The sequence below is a fragment of the Triturus cristatus genome, chromosome 5_1 (assembly GCF_964204655.1).
Source record: "Triturus cristatus chromosome 5_1, aTriCri1.1, whole genome shotgun sequence".
NCBI classification, from domain to species: domain Eukaryota; kingdom Metazoa; phylum Chordata; class Amphibia; order Caudata; family Salamandridae; genus Triturus; species Triturus cristatus.
Window position 1 is genome coordinate 780,123,463 of NC_140587.1, and position 20,555 is coordinate 780,144,017.

Consider the following 20,555-nt stretch of genomic DNA (forward strand, 5'->3'; position numbering starts at 1 on the left):
AGGGCCTGGTCTCTTGGTCTCCATAGCGGCGAGAAGTAGCATTCTGGGCTACCAATTCGCCCAAGCAATCTTCTTCAGCTTTGTGGCCCTGTACTGCATGCAGGAAGTCAGCTAAATGACTCTTGGAGTCTCTGCTTATGGCTGGGCATGGGGGACAACTTTTCCACGAGCAGGACACAGCAGGCACAGTCCTTCCCTTCACTAGCCTACGGTGCAGCAAATGCAGTCCAACTTCAGTGAGGCCTCTTCTTTCACAGTTCCAAGGTCAACATGGCAGTCCTTCTTCAGTCTTCTTCTCAAGTGAAGCGAGATCTGACTTATAGGGGTACCTTTTTTCATGGCCAGAAAGTGCCCTCAGATGAGGTTGCGCTCACTAGCAAATGGGCTACCAGGGTCCCTCCTGCCTGATGACAACTTCCTGTGAAGTGTGGCATCTAGCTATCCCAGAGTGCTCTATCCTGTCCATTCCCAAGATGTCCGGACCCTTCTGTGTGTGTGTGTGTGTGTGTGTGTGTGTGTTGAGCTTAGTAGTGCGCCCTAGAGGAGTGACTACATGCCCATAGAAAAAACGGCTTGGCCAGTCTTTCCCCCTCTCTGCCCTCGACAGCAACCTGTCTAATCAAACAAAAGAGCAGCCCCATTCTAGTGTGTTCACCATTTGCTCTATAAAGGTGGCTTCCCCTTTGAACCTTGCTTTTTTCTCCCAACACCCCAAATGGCTTCCTGACAGGGGGAGGTAACACCTCCTCCAGTGACCGGCCTCTATTGTTACCTGTCCTGTGAGCCATTAACATCTCTCCACAAGGGCAGAAGGTTGTCCAGGGGCCGGCATCAGCAAATGCCCACTGGAAAACTGGACAACAGAGTCTAAAAGTTGCATGTGCCAACAGTATACATTCATTTCAACTTGGGCATCAAATCAGCCTTAACGTAATGAGTTATTTGATACCCTGAAGTACCAGCTTTGGTAGTCCCATTCAGAAGCTAGCACAACTGAGGTGTTCAGTGTGTAATTTTGTACTCACCAATGGGGCTACCAGCCTCTGTCCTAGTAAAAACAATTGCGGGTTTTTACTGCCAGAACATGTTAAACACATGTTCTACTTTTTTAATATGCTGCACCATGACTTAGGACTCAATAGGCCTGCTGTAGGGGTGACTTACACCCATTGAAAAGGGGGTTTTGGGCTTTGTTATTGATTAAAATGGCAAAGTTGAGTTAGCAGTGATCGACTGGGACCTATATTTTAAGTTGTCCCACTCAAGATAGCATAATAAGTGCTACAGTCCCTGAGGGGACACTATAACTTAAAAGCCCTATACTAGGGACTTTAAAAAAAGTTAGCTTGTGTCAATTAGGTATGAGCCAATCAAACATGCATGTTTAAGGGTCATGGCACTGCCACAGAGGTCTAGTTAGCTGGCCTCAGTGCACTCTTAGAGTCGAGGAATCCGCAGCATCGGTACAAAACTTTGAGGGTGACCATACAAAAAGAGACATTTTCGCTAAAAGGTGCATCCTCAATATATGGGAACCAACCGACCTGCCGCCAAAAGGGAGGCTCTGGGTCACGCTTGGCCAAATGGTTGCGAAGCGGAACATTGCTAGGCTCTGGGGAAGCGCTGTTCCACCAAAACTATCAGATTGGAACAACGATATGGACTGGTGCATGCTGCAGGAAAGAACTGTGTATGTGGCGAGAGGGTGCCCTCGCAAGTGGGTTGAGGTATGGACCAAGTGGAACGATTTTAGGGGCGGCATTTGCGAACCTCCTGCCATCGCGCAGGAAGAACCCGGAGATGTCTAGTATCCTGCTGTTGCGGTTAGGGTGTTGGGAGGGGGGCGGCGGCTGCAGCCCCTAGCCTTGGACACGTGAGACGAGCGTAGTGTTGACCGGTAGTTAAGGGGTGGGAGGGAGGGGGAGTTTGATTGTTTGGCATCTTAATGCACGTTGGGGCGCTCTGCCCATATCTTTGTGGATGTTCTGCAGGACACTAGACCTGCCACATTCTGGTTCCACCTTGGTACACCTGCATCCTTTAACGCCGCCGTACCTCCGGGTTGACGGCATTGGGCTGTGTGATTCGAGACATATGCAAGTATACTTACCGCGGCCGGCCCATAAGGGTTGTAGGCTCTCTGCTGTGTACCTTGATTCTTTGAATAAAGGTTTTTCAAAAAAAAAAAAAAAAGAGACATTTTCTTACACCCCCCCGGTTCCAAGAAAGGTACATATGGTCCAGCTGTGGTCCTTGGGGATTGTAGGAGATCATGTGCTTGTGGTCTGTGGCATCCCGCCATGTAGCACATGCAGCTGTTGTTAAACAGAAGCGCTTGGGCTCATCTGAGGTGAGTGCAGGAGGCTTGGAGTAGGTTTGGTGAGCAAGACTGCGGAGGTACTGTGGCTGCTACAGGAGGGAGCAGTCAAGAGGTGGGACTTGCAGGAGGCACGTATAAAGAAGCTAGATTCCACTACAAGGCCGCCATCAGACTTTCCTGCGGCTTAAGAGAAAGTGAGAAAGAAGTGTTGTGAGTCTTGCCCCCTTTTAAAGGGAAAGGGCCAAAAGGGAGGACTCATTCAGGCCAGCACTTGACAGCCGACGTGGTTCAGCTACTGTGCAATTGTGAGGAGGAAGTGGGGGAAAAGCAAGGTTTTGGTATTGAGGACAAGAACTAGAAGAATGCCGCAAGTGGGGGTCAAGGGAGAGAGGTGGTTGAAAGCAAGTGAACGGAGGACATTGTGCCAGCAGGCAAGGCAGCTAGTAATATAGGTCAGTTGGCTAAGGGACAGATGCCAACTAAAGTGGACTCTGGGACAAAGTGAGACACAGGAGAAATGGTGTGGGCGACAGCAGGCAACATGGTGTTAAATCTACGCAGGGCAAATGCAGTCAGATATGTGGGCTGGCAGGTTCAATAGGCAGATGGGTGTATGTTATGGCAGAGGAGGAAGGTGTGGCAGCAGGTACTAAGGCTGGGTTAAGCATGCTACCTCCTGCAGCTAGCCTTATGAGGTTGTCCAGAAGGGATGAGGGTGATCCTGCAGCAAGCAGGTTAAGGTCTCTACAGCTGGTTGGGTCTTGTATTGCCCCATGATTCCGGTCCTAAGAGGAGACTCGGTCTAGTGTGCCCAGGCTGATAATGTATTGGACTTGGAAGGGTGGAGTCTGAGTGGATTTAGTGCTGCCCCAAAGGTGAAGAAAGACACAACTGCTCAGTCATTTTGTTTTTGGGATAGTGATGGGGATGAAAGGGGCGGTGAGATGGGGTGGGGGCACATGTGTGAGAATTGGTGGATGACACAAATTTGGATTATGAGCAGGGGGATGTTGATTTGGCAGAAGGGGAGATCATTAAAGGTGTTCATGTACCACCTGTTAGTGAAGTGTGGGAGGAGTGTCATTGGTGGACAAAAGGATTGAAAAGAGGGCTGAGGCCCACACTGCCTAACAAGGTGGGGGCAGTAGGTGTTTTACAGGAGCAGAGGAGTATAAGGTGAACAAAGGCATGGGGACTGAGGAGGTGGCAGGAGAATGAGAGGACAAAAAAGGTGAGAAGTTGGGGGCATTGGATGGGAAAAGGGGCTTGATGTGAAATAGGAGGAGACAAAGAAAGAGAGCAAAGAAATAAAACACAAGAAACTGGATTATCAGAGTCACAAAACTTTTGGTGGATCACTTGATGTCCACCACGAAAAGAAAGATTTTCAACGATGAATTTGTGGAGGTTTCTAAATTATTACATAGAGCGGTGCAAGGAAGGAGGGATCAAAAGAAGAGGAGTAGGAGCGGTCAAGATGCCCAAAAATTCCTGTAAATATTGAGAATTAGACTGCTGCATTTTTAATTTATGGAAGCGTGTCTTGTGAGAAATTGCCAGAGCTGTGTTGTGCTTTTTCTATATATGGACGTTAAACACAAATCACAGATAATGTGGGGGGGGGTTGTCCTGGGTTCGTTATGATGAGGAGTTTAGAGCATGGCTGGCGGAAGATGCTGAAGGAAAGTGGGGTGAGCCACAAATCTGTGGGTCCAGTGCATAATGGCTACCAGGCTGACATCTACAATAATATTGCAAATGGTCTTCCTGGGGTTTATCGTCTCTTTCAGAAGCGGTTCACCCAAAGAGGGGTGGGCGGTTTCAGGAGAGGACAGACTGTGAATAGTGGAGTGTGGTGAGGAAAGGAGTGGAGTGTGTTGGGCTTTTAAAAAAGGAGTGTGCAATGGGGAATATTGCAAGTTTCAACATGAATGATCCAAGTGTGGAGGATAACATGCAGTTATACATTTTTTCAGTCAGGGAGAGGCTGGAGTCCAAGGGACACAAGGGGGTGCAGAGTAACCACATGCAGGAAGGGGAATGGGTGGACAGTGTGCTATGGGAAAAGGCGCGTGCACCAATTAATATTCATGCTTTGGGAGATTGGCTGCAGCAATACCCATTACAAGAGGATGTGTGGTTGTTCTTTCAAGGTTTTGTGGAAGGTTTTAGATTAGGTTACGACGACTCTCCTGGAAGGCGAAGAGCAGAGAACTTGAAATCTGTGAAAAAGCATGCAGAAGGATTTGGCTGAGGGGAGGATGGCAGGGCTGTTTGAGGATTGGCCTTTGGAGAGGTTGTTTGTGTCAAGGATTGGTGTGGTGCCAAAGATAGAGAAAGGGCAGTTCTGGTTGATACAACATTTGTCTTTTTTGGAGGGACTATTGGTGAACAATGACCTACCAGGCACATTTAATCTGTGCATTACGCATCAGTGGATGATGTGACTGAATTGGTAAAGAAAGAGGGTGTTAATTTTTGGCAAAGTGAAACACAAAATCTGCCTTTCAGCGGCTGCAGTTCATCCGGATCACTACAAATTGGTGGGTCTTCAATTTACAAGACATGTTTTATGTGGACTAGGCACTGACAATGGGCTGCTGCATTCCATGTGCCCTATTTGAAAAGCCTCTTCTTCAATGGTGTTTTACTGAAGTGTCAGATTGTGTTAGTGTTTCGCATTACCTGGATGGCTTCTTCATAGTGAGTTCGGAGATGTTGGAGTCCTGTCAGGTGCCTCTGGACAGATTCATAAGTTTGATGGCAGATTTAGGGGAACTTTTGGCCCTGTTACAGGTTCAACCATTAGTACAGAGTTGGGACAGGGTTTCTTTTCTACATGTTTTTTATATTCCTGGGTTAATAAAACAAAGCGCAACTTCTGACGTTTATGGTGTCAAAAGTATATACCGGGTTGGGTGAACTCACTTATCCTCTGGATAATGTTTTTTTTTTTCTTCCTGCTGGTCTTCTGACTTGTATGGTTGGCTTCTCCTGGGCATGGATGATACCACCGTCGGAGGAACAAGAAAGAGGTATTAGGTAGTTATACTTCCCTCTGTTTTTCTCTCTCTCTCTCTCTCTCTCTCTCTTCTCTGGGCTTAACCTTATCTCTGGCCTTGCTTGTATTCTTCTCAGCCTTGTTAGAGTTTCTGCTCTTGACAATTTCGGTTCTTATTTTACCAACCAGCTTTTTATTAATTTTCCTCTGGCTGTGAGGAACACTGCTCTAACGGGTCTTTTTCTCGCTCACAATACTTGTTCAGGGTATTCCGCAGGTTCCCTCTTGCCCTTCTCCCCCTGTTGCTCCACAGAAGTTTAGTACCTCAAGTTGGTTTAAAATGAAAAAAAATATTGAAGGCAATAAAAATAAATGTTTACAGGTCTCTTTCTTGAGACTACTTTCCTTTAATTCCCAATAATTTTCCCACAGTTTAAGAAATGAGTGTTTTAACATACAATCTTGTTTCCTTTCTATACTGTCACTTTCTGGGATAAGTTTCTTAATAGGCTTCCACTCCACTGTTTACTACGTGTGCTGTGCTATTTTGCGCGATCAATCCCATACCTTGGCACCCACCTGGGGAAGTCACATTCCTTTTGGAAAATGCCAGGAGCTAAGTGCTGATCCAATTCTTTCCTGGACTGGGAGACACTTAGCTGTCATTGTTTGCCTCCCTTAGGTTCTGCAGATTCTTCCTGGCTCCTGTAGTCCTTCCCATACCTCCTCTAGTGTTGCGGGTCTCTCCCTCCAGGCAGCTGTGTTTCCCTTTTCCTCTGCGGTCATCTACTTCCTCCCCACAAACTTCTTCCCCTTCATTCTCTTCCTGAGCTTGCTTCAAAGGATTTTGTCGGCTTCCTGGAAGACGATGCAATGGAGTCTGTCTTCAGTTTTTATCCTCTTTTCCTCTTCCTCCTGCTCTGTTCCTTTTTCTACTTCTATTCCGCCTCCCTCACTTTTGTTTTTTCCTCCCTATGTGATGCCATTCTACAGACCTACGACAGAAGCAATAGAGCTCCAGGCTTTCAGATAAGTCTCCTGCTCCCTACAGGCTCCAGAAAAGTCAGATGGTCCAGTGACTAGAATGGCATTTTTGGAAATAAGAAACTGATTCAATGGCGATGGAGACCTGGTTGTGGTGATTGCTTTGTTGTAGCAGATGTTGAAAAATAAAAAAGCAGGTTTGGTCTAAGGTTTTCTGGGTCACTTGAACTTTGCATATTGGGCAGTAAGGGAAGGCAGGGTGTTCTATTGGTGTTTAGCATCACAGGATGAGATTGTCTGCAGGGTTGAAGGCAGATCTGTGAATTGGTTGGCCTTTCTGAGACATTTAAACGGTGTGTGTTTGGAGTATTTGCGGGACAAGGTAGAATAAAGTATACAGATTTTTTTGTATGCCTCTGCTGGAAGCAGTTTTGGTTTCTACTTGCAAGGGAAGTGGTGTGTTGATCCGTGGCCAGAAAGTTGGCAGATCACAGCATTGTATTCTTGGAGTTTTTCCCTTGGTAGTGGTGCTGGTCTTGTCAGGAAAGTTCTATAGTGACAGGAAAGTTGTGTTCAATGGGGCTAACATGGCAGTGGTTCATTTAGTGAACAGGCATTCGGCAAAGGATATGAGGATGTTAAAGATGTTGAAAATGTTTGGGCCGGGCTGTCACTTAACATTGTCTTCAGTGCATGAAATATTCCAGTTGTCAATAATGAAACTGTGGTAGTGTTATCTCATTCGCAATGGAGAAGGTTCCATGGCTTAGCACCAGAGGCAGAATTGCGCAAGTTGGACATGCCGGTGAAGTTGGGGCAGATGGGTTAGTAGGGATAGTGCACTTGATTGAGACGTCAACACTGACAGCATATCAGCAAAAAAGGCTAGAATCTGTGGCACCCGAAGCTTTGTATCAGAAAAAAACAGGTGCTGGTCTGTGAAACTGTGGCAGGATGATGTGGTGAATTTAATTATGAGCTAGATTGAAAATGTTTTGTCTGCTGCTCCAATAGCAGGTAAGCTGACAGGGGTGACCTTTTATGGGAAGCTGTTTTAGGGATTAGCCATCAGCAGGGGAAATGGGAAGGAGGATGTTGGAACAATAGCCACTGGTGGGTTCCAGGAGGAAGGAAAGTGCGGAGGATGATAACATTACATTTGCTGGATCATTTGATCACAGTATTGCCTGAAGTTTGTACCAAATGTAAGCAGGTAGTTTTGTTTTCATTGCTGAGGTTATGGTTATTTTTTTAAACTTTTCCAGTATCAGAACCACTGAGCCTAAGGGGTAACATCAGTCTAATGAGATGTGGGGTCAAGGAGAATACTGCAGGGTGGAGATTTGGTTGAGGATAGGGAAGACTGATCAGAGGGCGGTGGGTACGCTAATCTGCCTGTGTAGTTACCCAATAGTATGTCTCTAGCCGATGGCGAGGGGGCAAGAGTATTTACAAGAGGGCGTGCAAAACAAGGATGCATCATTTGCACATTAGAATACGAAGAGGTTAAACAGTGTTCAGTGGTTGCAAGTACTGAGGATGTTACAGCTGAGATTGGGGTTCCCGGACAGAGAATTTGGGACACATTTCTTTCGATGAGGGGCAGTAACAAAGGCTGGCATTAAAGGTTGTTCACAGGTAGTGATAAAAGGATTTAGGAAGTGGAAATCTAGTTGTTATGGGAGGTATGTAAGACCAGATCACTTGTTCATGTAATGTTACTGTTCTAACATGTTTTTGTTAGTGCATGTGTTGCTAACCTCTCTGTCAGTTTGGATGTGTGGTCAATTCTTCATCAAATGGGCTGGGAGATAAGTGGAGACAAGGAGACATGGCCGCCAGCTTGGTTTTGATAACTGTGCAGATTGTGTGGTGTGGCACAGGGGTTTGCTCTAGGATTAGGTGCTACTACGGTAGGTAGAAATGTTTAAACGTAGGGGTTACCCTGATGTGTTAGTCTTCCATTTGAGCAAGATTTACTTGGTTCAGCTGAAACATTTGGCCTTACTGAAGAATATGAAGAGGGATTTACGTGAGATTAGGCTATTGTGGTCATGAATATCAATTTTATGGACTGAGTTGATGCCCAGTAGTGCATGGATGGGAGCTGTAAAACAGGAACCAATAGATAGGGCCAGAGGAGAGTGAATCACAAGATGAGAAATGTCTGTAGGGAGGAGAGAATAGGTAGAGTGACCCTTGGTGCAATTCATTTTGAGATTTTATTCGTATAATTTTAGTGATGAGAGAGTGCATTTGTCCATGATGGGAATTGAACTCCATCTGATGGAATAATGTGATACACAAGTAGCATTTTTGGGAGAAAAATGTTGGGTGTAGGGGGCAGAAAAACTCCTCAGTGAGGGTTTTACTTAGTGGCAGGTTGGTAGGATTTAGTTGTAGGTTGCAAGCATTCGTTGGTCTCACGACGAGTCATGCATTTGATCTCAAGGGAGAGAAAGGAGTGTGGGGTTGGGGAGAGTTGTAATGCTTTGTGTATTTGTAAAGCGCACCACTGTCCACGAGGGTATACTGGTGCTGAGCAGCTGTGTGTGCATAGCCCTGCCTATGATAGGTGAGTTAATTGAAAAAACAGGTTTTCAGTTTCTTGCAGAATTCAAGAACAGAGTAGGAGGCTGTGGGATGGGAGGCCATTCCATGCTTTTGGAGCAATATAAGAGAATGCCCGTCCACATGATCTGGTTCTGTGTAAGTGTGTGATGTGTGCGAGTGGGAGCCCTGCGGAGCAGAACTGTCAGGGTAGTTGGTGAAAGGAGATGCTACTGCTGTTATGAGTTTAAGCACCATCGGTTTGTAAAAGTTTTGGCTATGGGCCTGATTTATAGAAGGACATTTAAGAGAGGAATTGTTGCAAAGCTTCACTTAGGTCAAGCATTGTTGGGGTATTTAAGAATGGGGTTCTTGGACAGGAATAATGTACAGTGAGGTGGTTAGTTGGTCTGTAAGGCAGTTATCAGGAAGTGTCTTGTGATATGCATCTGTTTTCACACTAAAGATGAGTGGTTCCTTAGGGGCGCTAGAGGGCGCCGGACTGTGATGGCCGCACGCCTGTGAGGCTCTCGCCAGCCGGGCGAGTTAACACTTCAATAGTCCATCCTACATCGAGAAAATCAACTCCTTACCGCCGTCGAGTGTTGGGCTGAGGCTGGAGCACACCTGTGGCGAGTCTGGGGCTGATCTGCCTAGCGGAACGGGAGAAAGCGCTGCCGTGGGTACCGGCGGCTGCAGCGGAGCTCCGGCCGGAGCGTGAGACCGGCACGAGTCCTTGCGCGACACCGAGGCGTACACGTGGACAGAGGGCCGCGGCGCGCGGCGACCTGCTGGAGGCGGCGGAAGATAACTGGAGCGGCGGACGGACCCTCTGGCGGCTGGGGAGGACCTGCTGGAGTGCCGGTAAGGCGGGGCCGAGCTGGGGCGCTGTTGGGAGCTCTGGGCTGCGTGCCGGCCGCTGCCTGCCAGGTCTCTCCTCTGTTCGACAGGGGGGGGAGGTGCGATACCTGCCCGGAGCTGTCCCTGGAGGGGTGGAACGAACCGCATACCTGTAGCCTCCCTCCCCCCCCCTCCTGAACCACGCGCTTGCCGCATACCTGATTGAATTCCGGCCTGGGAGACTGACTGTTTCCGCCTGGTGCCCTGGCGTGGCTACTGCCCCCCGGTACATGCTTCTGCAGGCATCTCTGCCCCGCCACTGCTGCCTCTTTCGGGCCAGACACGCACTATTAGAGGCGGCTGATCGTCTGGTTGGGCCTGTCTGCTCATCGTCATCAGGCCCCGGGAGGCCTTTGCGGGGGGGCTTCGGCGGGGTGGCGGCCGTGCGCTGCAACTCATCTTTCGGATGGACATTATGTTTGGCGATCTCGGCAGTTGGGGCCCCCCACATTAATACATCGTGCCCTTGCCTTTTCGCTAACTACAAGGGGGGCCGGGTGTGGCAGTGGCTCCGGGCTCCGGGCTGTTCCTTATCTAGATACACACCGTGATGCTACCAGCCCCGGCCGAAGTCCCCCATACTGGTGGCCTATAGGAGAATCTATCTCTGATACCCGACCATAATGGGGAAAGCAGACACTAAGCAATCCCGACTCCCCTTCGAAACTCAAAAGAAAAAAACCCGCGGCCCTCCGCCGGGAGACGGCGATTCTGATGGAGGAGACACTGACGACGTGGACTGGAAGGCGCTCCTGCTCAACATGCAGACTAGCCTCACCTCCATCGACGCGAAAATTGACGGTATGTCTCGGCGCCTAGACTCTGTAGTACATAGGCTCGACCGACAAGAGGAGCGAGTTAAGGAATCGGAGCAACGGATTTCTGGGCTAGAGGATGGGGCGACGGGCACCGCCATCAAAGTATCGCACATGGAGAAATTACTCAAGGTGATAGCCGACAAGAACGAGGACTTAGAGGCGAGATCGCGCCGCAATAACGTGCGCCTTATTGGTCTGGCAGAATCTACATCCGTTGGCAAAATGGAAGTCTTCATTGAAAAGCTCCTGTCCGATCTATTTGGCGCGTCCGCCTTTTCTCCGCAGTTGGTGGTTGAGCGAGAGCATCGCACCCTGGGCCCTCGTCCCGTGCCCGGAGCCCCCCCACGGCCTATCGTCATCAGATTTCTGAACTACAGGGATCGCGACACCCTACTTCGCCTGGCCCGGGAGAAACAACCTGTCCAATTTCAAAACACCACACTCTCCTTCTTTCCAGACTTTACACAATCAGTGCAAGATGCGCGCCGTAAATTTGGGTCGGTCAAGAAACGTCTGATCCAAAGTGGAATTCAATACTCCATGTTGTACCCGGCTCGCCTACGAGTGGTCCATTTGGGCAAGCCTCATGTTTTTCAGGACCCTTCTCAGGTGGAACTTTTCCTCAAAGATCATAGGGGCTCCCGGGGGTCTGCCGGGCCCTCATCGGAGGGGGCTGGCTCCCGATCGCCCACTTCTGCGCTGGACTGATTACAAGCGTCATGGCTATTGCTCTGGCCCATCGGATTGCTCTGGTCTTGCTTCAGCTCACGCCATAGGCTCGGGCCCGGGCGCCCGCTGTGCGCATTGGTCTGTGCCATGGCCCTCGCATTATGAGCCGCGGCACACCGGACTCTATTGCTCTCATGGTTTTTCTTGATGTTACTTAACTAAGACCTCGCCCCGGCATTTGCCTCCCCTTCCCGCGCCTTCCGCTGGCTAATGCGCCTGTCGGACAGCGGGTGAAATATCGGGGGAGGTGAAAGGCAGGTCCGGACCCCTTGTGTCCCCCAATTGGGTGTTCCCCAGAAGGGTAATGACTTGGTATTCTGTATTTGTAAGGGGTGGGGGAGATGCTCGGCACGTTTGGGATGTCGGAGTGGGCGGGTGGGGAGGGTTTCAGGGGGTTGTATTTGGTTTGTTTGAATTAAGTTTAGGAAAAGTCAACAGGCATAGTGTCGTTGCACCATCTAACGCCTTCAAAATACAGTGGCATGCGGGATGGACTTGCGTGGTGAGCTCCTGGACCTATTCTTCCACTCTCTGCAGACATGATTCGCACCGTACACACTGACCTGGAAGGGGGAGGGCTGCTCTCTGCTATCACCTGGAATGTGAGAGGCCTGGGAGATCCGAGGAAGCGGAGACACATCTTAGGGGCGTTGGACAGATTAAGGGTGCAGGTAGTTTTTTTGCAGGAGACACATATGGATCCCCTCCGCGGTGGTACATTTGCCGCCCGATGGGCGGCACACTCTATTTTTGCGCCCTACTCATCCTATGCGAGAGGCACCGCGATTCTGATAAAAAGGGAGGTCCCCTATACTCCCCTGGGCACCGTAGCCGACCGGGAGGGACGTTATTGTATGGCTTGGGGAAGGATAGGTGTTGAAACCGTTACCATGGCCTGCTCCTATAGCCCTAACAGTGATGACCCTAGCAGCTTTATTGCTCTCTGGAACAGAATCAGGGAAGTGGGATCCACACACCTCATATGGAGGGGCGACTTCAATACGGTGCTTGATCCTGCGCTAGATAGGTCCAATCCCTCTACACTGCACTACACCAACACTCACAGGTACCTGCGTGACATTTGTGATACACAGGACATCATAGATGCTTGGCGTCACCTGCATCCGACTCAACAGGAGGGGACACACTGGAATACTGCGCGCGCCACGTGGGCCAGACTAGATTACCTGCTGATTTCCAGAAGTTTAGCTCCCTCGCTGGTCACAGCACAACATGTAGGCCGTACGCTCTCTGATCACTCCCCGGTGCTGGCTAAATTCCGCTTACCTGACGTGATGGGGAGATCGCCATCCTGGCGACTCCAACCCAACATTTTACTTGACGACCTGTTCCGTACAGAACTGTGTGAAGACATTGAGGACTTCCTATTGCATAACAAGGGGTCAGTGGAACGTGTCGCCACCCTATGGGAGGCGTTGAAGGTCACAGTGCGGGGAGTTTGTATCTCCAAGAGCTCCGGTGTATTGCGCACCTTACGTTCCACATTGCACAAATTGGAAACCACACTGCACACATTAGAAACTCGACCAGATTATGCCACTAACTCTGATGCGCAAGCACAATATCGGACGGCACTGTCGGAGTACAAGTCCACCGCGGAGAGAGAGGTTAATTTCAGGGGTAAATACTTTAAGGCAAGAGCTTATGGGGAGGGAGAGCGCCCCGGGAGATTCCTGGCGGGCGTGGTTCGCCCCCAGCGGAGCTCAAATTTTGTATTAGAACTGGAGAGCGACGGAGGGGCACCTTTGCGTGACACAAAATCGCTATTGGATGCCTTCACTGCCCATTATTCGGCCCTTTACTCTACCACCAGAGTGGGTGAACTCGATATGGATGACTATCTGAGGGAACTCACGTTGGGATGGCTTTCGGACCGTCAGCGGGAGTTCCTGGCTGAGCCCATTAGCCTGGAGGAAATTCGAGACGCAATTGGACAGATGGCGCCGGGCAAGGCCCCCGGCCTGGATGGTTTGCCCATGGATTTCTACAAAGCCTATGTGGATATCCTAGCTCCCGTGCTCCGTGAGGTTTATATGGAGGCTTATGAATCCGGTGCACTGCCCCCATCAATGCAAGAAGCTTTAATTACCTCCCTGCTGAAGCCCGGGAAACCACCTCAATATTGCGACTCCTACCGCCCCCTCTCCTTAATCAACTGCGACGCCAAGATTCTGACCAAAGTCTTGGCCAATCGACTGCAGTTGCTACTGGGAGGTCTGGTGCTGTCGGATCAAGCGGGATTCGTCCCAGGCAGGACCACCTCCCACAACCTCCGGACCCTCTTCTCCATATTGCAGAATGTAGACCCCGGGTTGCCACTAGCGGCGGTTTTCTTGGACGCCACTAAGGCATTTGACTCCCTGGAGTGGGACTATCTCCAATGTATCCTGCGCAATATGGGGCTGCCGATTGGATTCACGCAGTGGATAGGTATCCTTTATAGTCGGCCGATGGTTCGGGTGGGGGTGAACGGTCGGATATCCGAGGCCTTTGCTATATCGAGGGGGACGCGTCAGGGGTGCCCCCTATCCCCATTGCTGTTTGCCATAGCGATGGAGCCGCTGGCGGCTCGGCTCCGCCAGCATCACAGGGACAAGGCTTTGCGCTGCTTGCAGCGAGAGGTGCTCATATCGTTGTACGCGGATGACATCACGCTGTATATCCGCGACCCTGCTACTAACCTTAACCCAATCTTGAGGGAATTCATTCGGTTTGCGGGCATGTCCGGAATCCACATTAATTGGGGAAAGTCCACTATATTCCCGCTCACTGCGGCTGCCCATCCATTTCACCTTGATTATCCATTGAAATGGTGCGAGGATGAGGTCCGGTATCTGGGCATACTGCTCTCTCGGGATCGGGAAGAATTGATGCGCCTGAATTACGGCCGCACATTTGATCATATTCAAACTTGCGTGACCAGATGGATCACACTACCGCTCTCTTTTGCGGGCCGTGCGTCTCTCATTAAGATGGTGGTACTTCCCAAACTCCTTTACCTCTTCTTAAATATCCCATATTATCCGGGCAAGTCTTTCTTCCAACGTTTGCGCTCCGAGCTTGTTCGTCTAGTTTGGGGGGGGAGACGACCACGCCTGAGCTGGGACGTATTAACTCGCCCATTCGCGCAGGGGGGATTTGATTTACCAAAGTTTGAGCTCTACTACTATAGTGCTCAGGCGCACTACGTATATCACTGGTTCCACCCCACTCCCTTTATGCCGCAAATAGCAGTGGAACACTGGCTGGCGGATCCCATCCCATTGGAGGGTGCCATATTTAGTGATTGTGCACCATACCACAGTTTCCGCTTCAGTCCTGGCATGGCGGCATATCGCAAAAAGACTCCGCACGTCCTTGATTTATTCCCCATTGCTCCCCCTGGCATACCATCCTGAGTTACCCGTTCTGCAGGAACGATTATTTCAGAAATTTACGGACAAACTTAATATTAAGACTTGGGGCGACCTCTATAAAGACGGACAATTTCGTTCATTGACACACATCTTCGCGGACGACACACCCACTCCAATGGACACATTTCTCTACATTCGACTCCAAAGTGGCGTTCGTGCACTCACAGAGGGATTCCCAAATGAACCACCCACCTTAGACCCTTTGCACTTATTGCTAAAATCTACCACTCCGGCACATGCGGTCTCCAAGCTCTATCACTCACTACACGCTACACCAGACCTAGAACCCTGCAGGGCACGTACAAAATGGGAGGCAGAATTGGGGGTACCCGTTGAGGACGAGGTTTGGAGCTTTTGCTGCCTACAGACCGAGCAGATCTCCTCCAGCAGTAGATTCAGGGTCATCCACTACAAGTTCCTGCATAGGCTTTACTGTACTCCTGCTCACATGTATAGGGTGGGCCTGCGAGAGGATGATCTCTGTTGGCGCTGCCGCTCACCAGCAGTGGACTTTCTGCACATGGCCTGGAACTGCCGGGAAATCGCCGACTATTGGTGCCAGGTATACTCTGGCATTTCGGAGATGACTGCGGTCCCTATGACACCTTCTCCGACGCAGGCACTTCTGGGCTACACAAAAAACGTCAAAAAACCGGTTCGCAGGTTCACCACGGTCGCTTTTCTCATAGCGAAGAGACTCATAGCATGCAGATGGGGTAGAGGCAGGGCTCCTAAGTTTAAAGATTGGATCAAAGATATGGTACATTGCCAGGAAACCCTGCTTAGATATGCAGAACTTTTGCCCTCAGCTTCCAGACCGGTAGATATTTGGAGTCCCCTCACAACCTATCTGTTATCGCATCCACAGACATAACATGTCCCCAGATAACCAATTGCTCAGACTCTACACTACTGCCTCCACTGGAATGAATGGGCTGGGGAGATGGGGGTGGGGATTCAGTCGGGTGTCGGTGGTCCAGTTATTTCCCTCCTGACATTTGGACCGGCTCTCCCGCTGTTGTCTGGCGGATGGACAGGGTCCTGCCACAGCCCACTCCTATGATGCGGGAGGGGGGTGGATGATAATTCCCGCTCCCGGCACGTCCGACGACTATGGATCTACCACTGTGATTATGATATGTTATACATTGAAGACGTGCCGTGGGGGGTTGCCACGCATGTCGGATCTTTCGAATACTAAAGTTTTGTATGTTCCCACTGTCACTGATAGAGTACAGGTCACACGACACATAGCATGTTGCAGCCCCATTAACTGCCGTACCATACGTCGAATGTGCTTGTGACGCTGCCGGCCCCCAGCGGGTTGTAGGCGGACAGCTGTGTACACTGCCATTTTTCATCTCGCATACTCTGCCGCCGGCCACTCGTGTGGTTGTAGGCTCAGGGGCTGTGTATTGTTTTATTCCTGCTGAATAAAGGTTTTGTTGAAACTTAAAAAAAAAAAAAAAAGATGAGTGGTTCCTTGAGTAGCGCTGTCTCGTCCGATAAAGGTTCAGGCAGGTTATATCAATGGCTTAAGGGCCAAGTCCGAAAAAAGAAATGGGGGGGCAGAGCTTTCTCATTTGCTATGGCAAGGTTCTGGAATACTCTTCTATGCCGTCTTACATCCATGAAGATGCATTTCCCTTTTAGAAAAGCCTTAAAGAAACCTGACTGTTTATGCATTTAAATAGGCGCAGTACTGCTGAAGTAATCTTATCAGTTCACTATGCGGCTTTGCAACACTACAGTGTCTAGCCACCCATGGTCCGTGGTGCGCTTTATATATTCTGTTCATTCAGTCATTGAAGCCGGTGGTATAATGCAAAATGATGGGCCCCCCTTCAAAAAGTAATGAGGGCCCCTAAATTTCCCATCTCTCACAGATATTGTGAATGGGACCCCTGGAGAGTTGAGGGACCCTCTGTGCTGCATGGACTTGCATTATGCCCCAGACCAAGTTGGTGAAGTGAGTACATCTATAACATCTATCTTTGTCTCACTGTCTTGGGTACCTTACTTTCCCTTGGGCCCTTAGGGCAGTAGATGTTCAGCATATATCCTGGGGCCAGATTATGCAAAGTGCTCTGGAGGTGCAACAGGCCTCTGCGCCCGATTTGTGTGCAACTCAGGCACTTGGTATTACAGAAGGTGCCGCAGACGCTTGTGCTGCCCTTTCTGGAATACTGATAGTGCTGGCGTACATGTAGAACCAGCACTACCGTGAGGGGGTTTCCTTCATTTGCATGGAGGCCTGGCCCCATGCAAATGAGAGAATAACTTTGCCTCTGCGCAAGCGCCATATTACGAATGCGGGCCCAGAGACAAACATGTCCTTAAGTGGCACCATGTTAGAGTGCCCTCTGAGGACAGCCCTCTGGAGGGTGGAAAAGTGGTCCCATGGACACCCTTACACATTCCACTGCAGGCAGGTGCAGTTCCTCACCGCGGTCCGCACCCACCTGCAAGGAGATCTTTGTCCCCTCTTTAAAGTGCAGGCGGGCTGTCGCATGCACAAAGAAACAAGCTGTTCCGTATTTCATTGAATGTGCTTCCCCCCAGGGCAGTGTGATAGTCGTAGCTGCACTGTGGTCAGTGCATTCATCATAGTAAGGTGCACTGCCACTATCCCAGTCTACGAAAGGCGCACCTTTAAAATTTGCACCGTGGCGCAAACAGAGACAGAGTGCCTTGTGTATAATACCATACATGCCAACATTTTGAAAACAGAAAGAGGAAGATTTTGTAAATAAAATTTGGGTACTGTATTTTCCCCATAAACTTTAATTGCAGCAGAGGTAAATTTCGCGGGAGACTGCTAAACTAAAGCCTTGTTTGGCTCAAAACTGGGAGTCTCTCAGCTTATTTGGTTCGTTGGCGTGTATGTAATAAATACGGACACAGATCAGTTAATTTATTTTTCTAACTCAGTAGTGTATTTTTGGTGAAGTGTATGCATCTTTCTTTACACATAGTTCAGGGTCTTACTTACTAATCTAACCACTCCTTCCAAATTTTAAAGAAAGTACACAGTTCACCAAATACTGCTAAACTGTGTTGAACCTAAAATGAAATGTATCACTTTCCTGGCAGCTGCCACCCTCAAAGCGCCGGTGACATTATTCCAACATGCGCTGCCTCACACGATTCTTCAGCTCTAGCATCAACGCGAAATCAGTTATTTATAGAGCCCACTATAGGTTTAATTGTGGTTCCGAGTGCTATATAAAAGCAGATTATTATTATGATAGGGTTTAGAACTATGGAATGCAGGCCCGGTGTTAAACAGTCGCACAGACGTCAGTGGGGTCCCACATCTGGAAATCCTAATCTTCCCTAAGGCTTTTTTTTTGGCAGAGAACCCTCGTACATCCCCTGTCTGAGGGCCCTGTCATGTTGTCCTTGTAAGGGAGCTAGCTGTCCAGAGTGGGGCACTGCGCCTTTAAATTCCTTCGGCAGGCCCGGTTGGTGTCACGTGACTAGGCTGCTTCCACAGAAGGAGCTGTGGGTTCAATGCTGTTGGGAAGCCTGAGTGCTGGTTTGCTGCAGGAGGAGCCGCGGTAACAGCCTCGAAGCTCCCAGGTAAAGACGGGCTCCTGCCTGACTCCAGGGGCCTTTAATCTGTTACGTGGTCTTCGCTTTTCCGGCCAGGAAAGGCAGTCTAGTCGTCAGCCATTAGTGCAGGCCTGAAGCGGAAGAGAGGGTGGAGGGGGTTAATGATATCACCCCATTGCACACTTGAATTACGTTTTTTTTCCATCGTTCACCAACTCATTCTTAAACCCACCAATCTGTCCCGTAGAGTTAATCATTTGCCAAAGATGTCTCTTTTGCAGACGAGTTTGTTTTTCTCCAAACCGCGTCACAAATAACTGTTTTTATTTTTATTTTGCGCCGTGGTTATGGGCTGCTTGTGAATAAGATACCGGTTCACCCACCTGTTGCCTAGCTCAGGTCCTTGGCATGGTTATCAGATGTCATCCGGGCCACCTCCCGGGCTCCAACAAACCACTGGCGTTTGGTGCATCAGTCCAGTTTGTCAATGGAAGTGAACTAAAACTACAACTAAACTCCCAGCATTCACAGCGTTAAAAGGAAGCTGTGTACTAGCACACGCAACACTGAATGTTTGGGGGTGATATGCAGGCACATTTAAGGAACATGAGTGGGATTACAAGAAGAATGCAGTAAACACTATTACGCAGATGTTGTGTTGTTGCAAACTAGTGCAATGACCCAGCCTCATTCATCTGCTCTTATGTAACCTCCATAGTCGTTATGTGGTGACTCCTTGTATAATCTTCAGTTGATTCCTGTTGCGTTTGGAAACTGGGGTTTTAAGTCATTAGTTGTTTCCTTCAAATATATCAGTGAGGTACCCCTAAGTGTAAGTTATCAAGCTACGGAAAATACATATTAAAAAAAGAAACACCCGCCTGACCTATATTTCTTTACCTTTTCTGGTCTGGAAAGGGACAAATAATATCCAATATTATGTTCAATTCTTTTTTTTATTGTATGCATACAATAGTCATAAATGCACGTAAATCTTACAACAGTACTCCAGAGTCGGTCGCATTTCATAAGTATCACAGTTCATGCAAACGTTCATTTAAAGTAACTCTACACCCTGCTAACAGAAGAACCTGCACTCGCAACCAATTATGTTCCTCAATCATGCTACATTCATCAGATACATATTACAATTCACCGACTCGGTGGAGACGAGTATTGCTCCAGTTCCTACACCTCCGTATCGGTAATACTCCCCGACTTGCCTATACATTTAAATCGAGCTCCATTCATATATGTTCTACTTATTCTTTCCCTTTTACTGCACAGTCTCATGGTCCATCTCCTTCCTTTGGGACCACCCTGAGTGTCGACGTGTTTTTCCGTGAAAAAATGCCATCACATCTTGTGGTGAGGATGTGGGTACAGGAAACCTTTATGTTAGTATTTCCTTTCTTTAAAAGTATGCAAAACAAAAAAGGTCAAAGCTTGATTCTGTGGCATATTGGGGTCTGGTAACTATAGAATCTTGTTAGCCATCGCTTCTTTGCAATCCTCTTTGGTAACGGTGCACATATGTGTGTTCTGCCACTTTATATTTTATTATCAACTTGTGTCATCAGTATCGTGTGAGAGAGCTAATTCTATGATGACAGTAAATCCCATGCACCTACTTGAAGTCAAGGCTGGCTGGTGAAAAATGTACCCAACGGGGATATTCACAACCAAAGTGATGATGCCCATTGGTCTGTGTTGGTATGTTTAATTGACACACTTAAGTTTAGTTTCTTTTCACTCCTAGCTATTCGTAGACCCGTTTAGAGCAAGTAGATTTCCTAAAAACATTTTTATATATCACTTGCTATCTTGGTGGTGTTACTTTCATCACCCTCAGGAGGATGAAAGGCAGAGTATGCACACCTGAGCCGGTGAAAATGTATTATCCTATTGCCATGCAAACCCACATTGGCAAAGCTCCTTGAGCTGCATTAAGTGAAGGAGTGTTTGGAATGCCAACATTCTTTAAAAAGGTGTATTTAATCATCCTGAGGTGTGAAAAAACAGTAATAGTAAAAACCAGATTATATTGAGCTCCATGTGTGCTGATTTATGTACATATTTACTTTATCTCTTCTGCATCATTTTCTGATCGTCATTTTGCGTTTCTTGATTCCAATTGCATTATTCATTTTTTTCATTCATTCATTATGATTGCTCCGCCTTTAGAGCGGATATTGCTCTGCCAGTACGTGTTTTGACTCTGGTGAGCTAGGGACTTTTTCAAGGCATAGATTGTAAAGCTG

The 20,555-nt window shown here is 48.6% G+C and overlaps 1 protein-coding gene and 1 long non-coding RNA gene across 5 annotated transcripts in view; one reads left to right on the plus strand and one right to left on the minus strand.

Moving 5' to 3' along the window:
• Positions 1 to 18,775, minus strand: part of LOC146831466 (uncharacterized) — a 62,247-nt gene extending 43,472 nt beyond the window's left edge. Inside the window, exon 1 of the long non-coding RNA XR_014961581.1 lies at positions 18,678 to 18,775. This is a non-coding gene — a long non-coding RNA (uncharacterized LOC146831466). The remainder of the gene's footprint in view (positions 1 to 18,677) is intronic.
• The window catches only part of ESCO1 (establishment of sister chromatid cohesion N-acetyltransferase 1), a 226,426-nt gene continuing 224,073 nt past the window's right edge, over positions 18,203 to 20,555 (plus strand). The window contains exon 1 of one of the 4 annotated variants that reach the window (XM_085605782.1): positions 18,203 to 18,321. The gene's annotated coding sequence lies outside the window, so the exon portion shown is untranslated. The remainder of the gene's footprint in view (positions 18,322 to 20,555) is intronic. The other 3 variants (XM_085605786.1, XM_085605784.1, XM_085605785.1) reach the window with 3 other exon arrangements.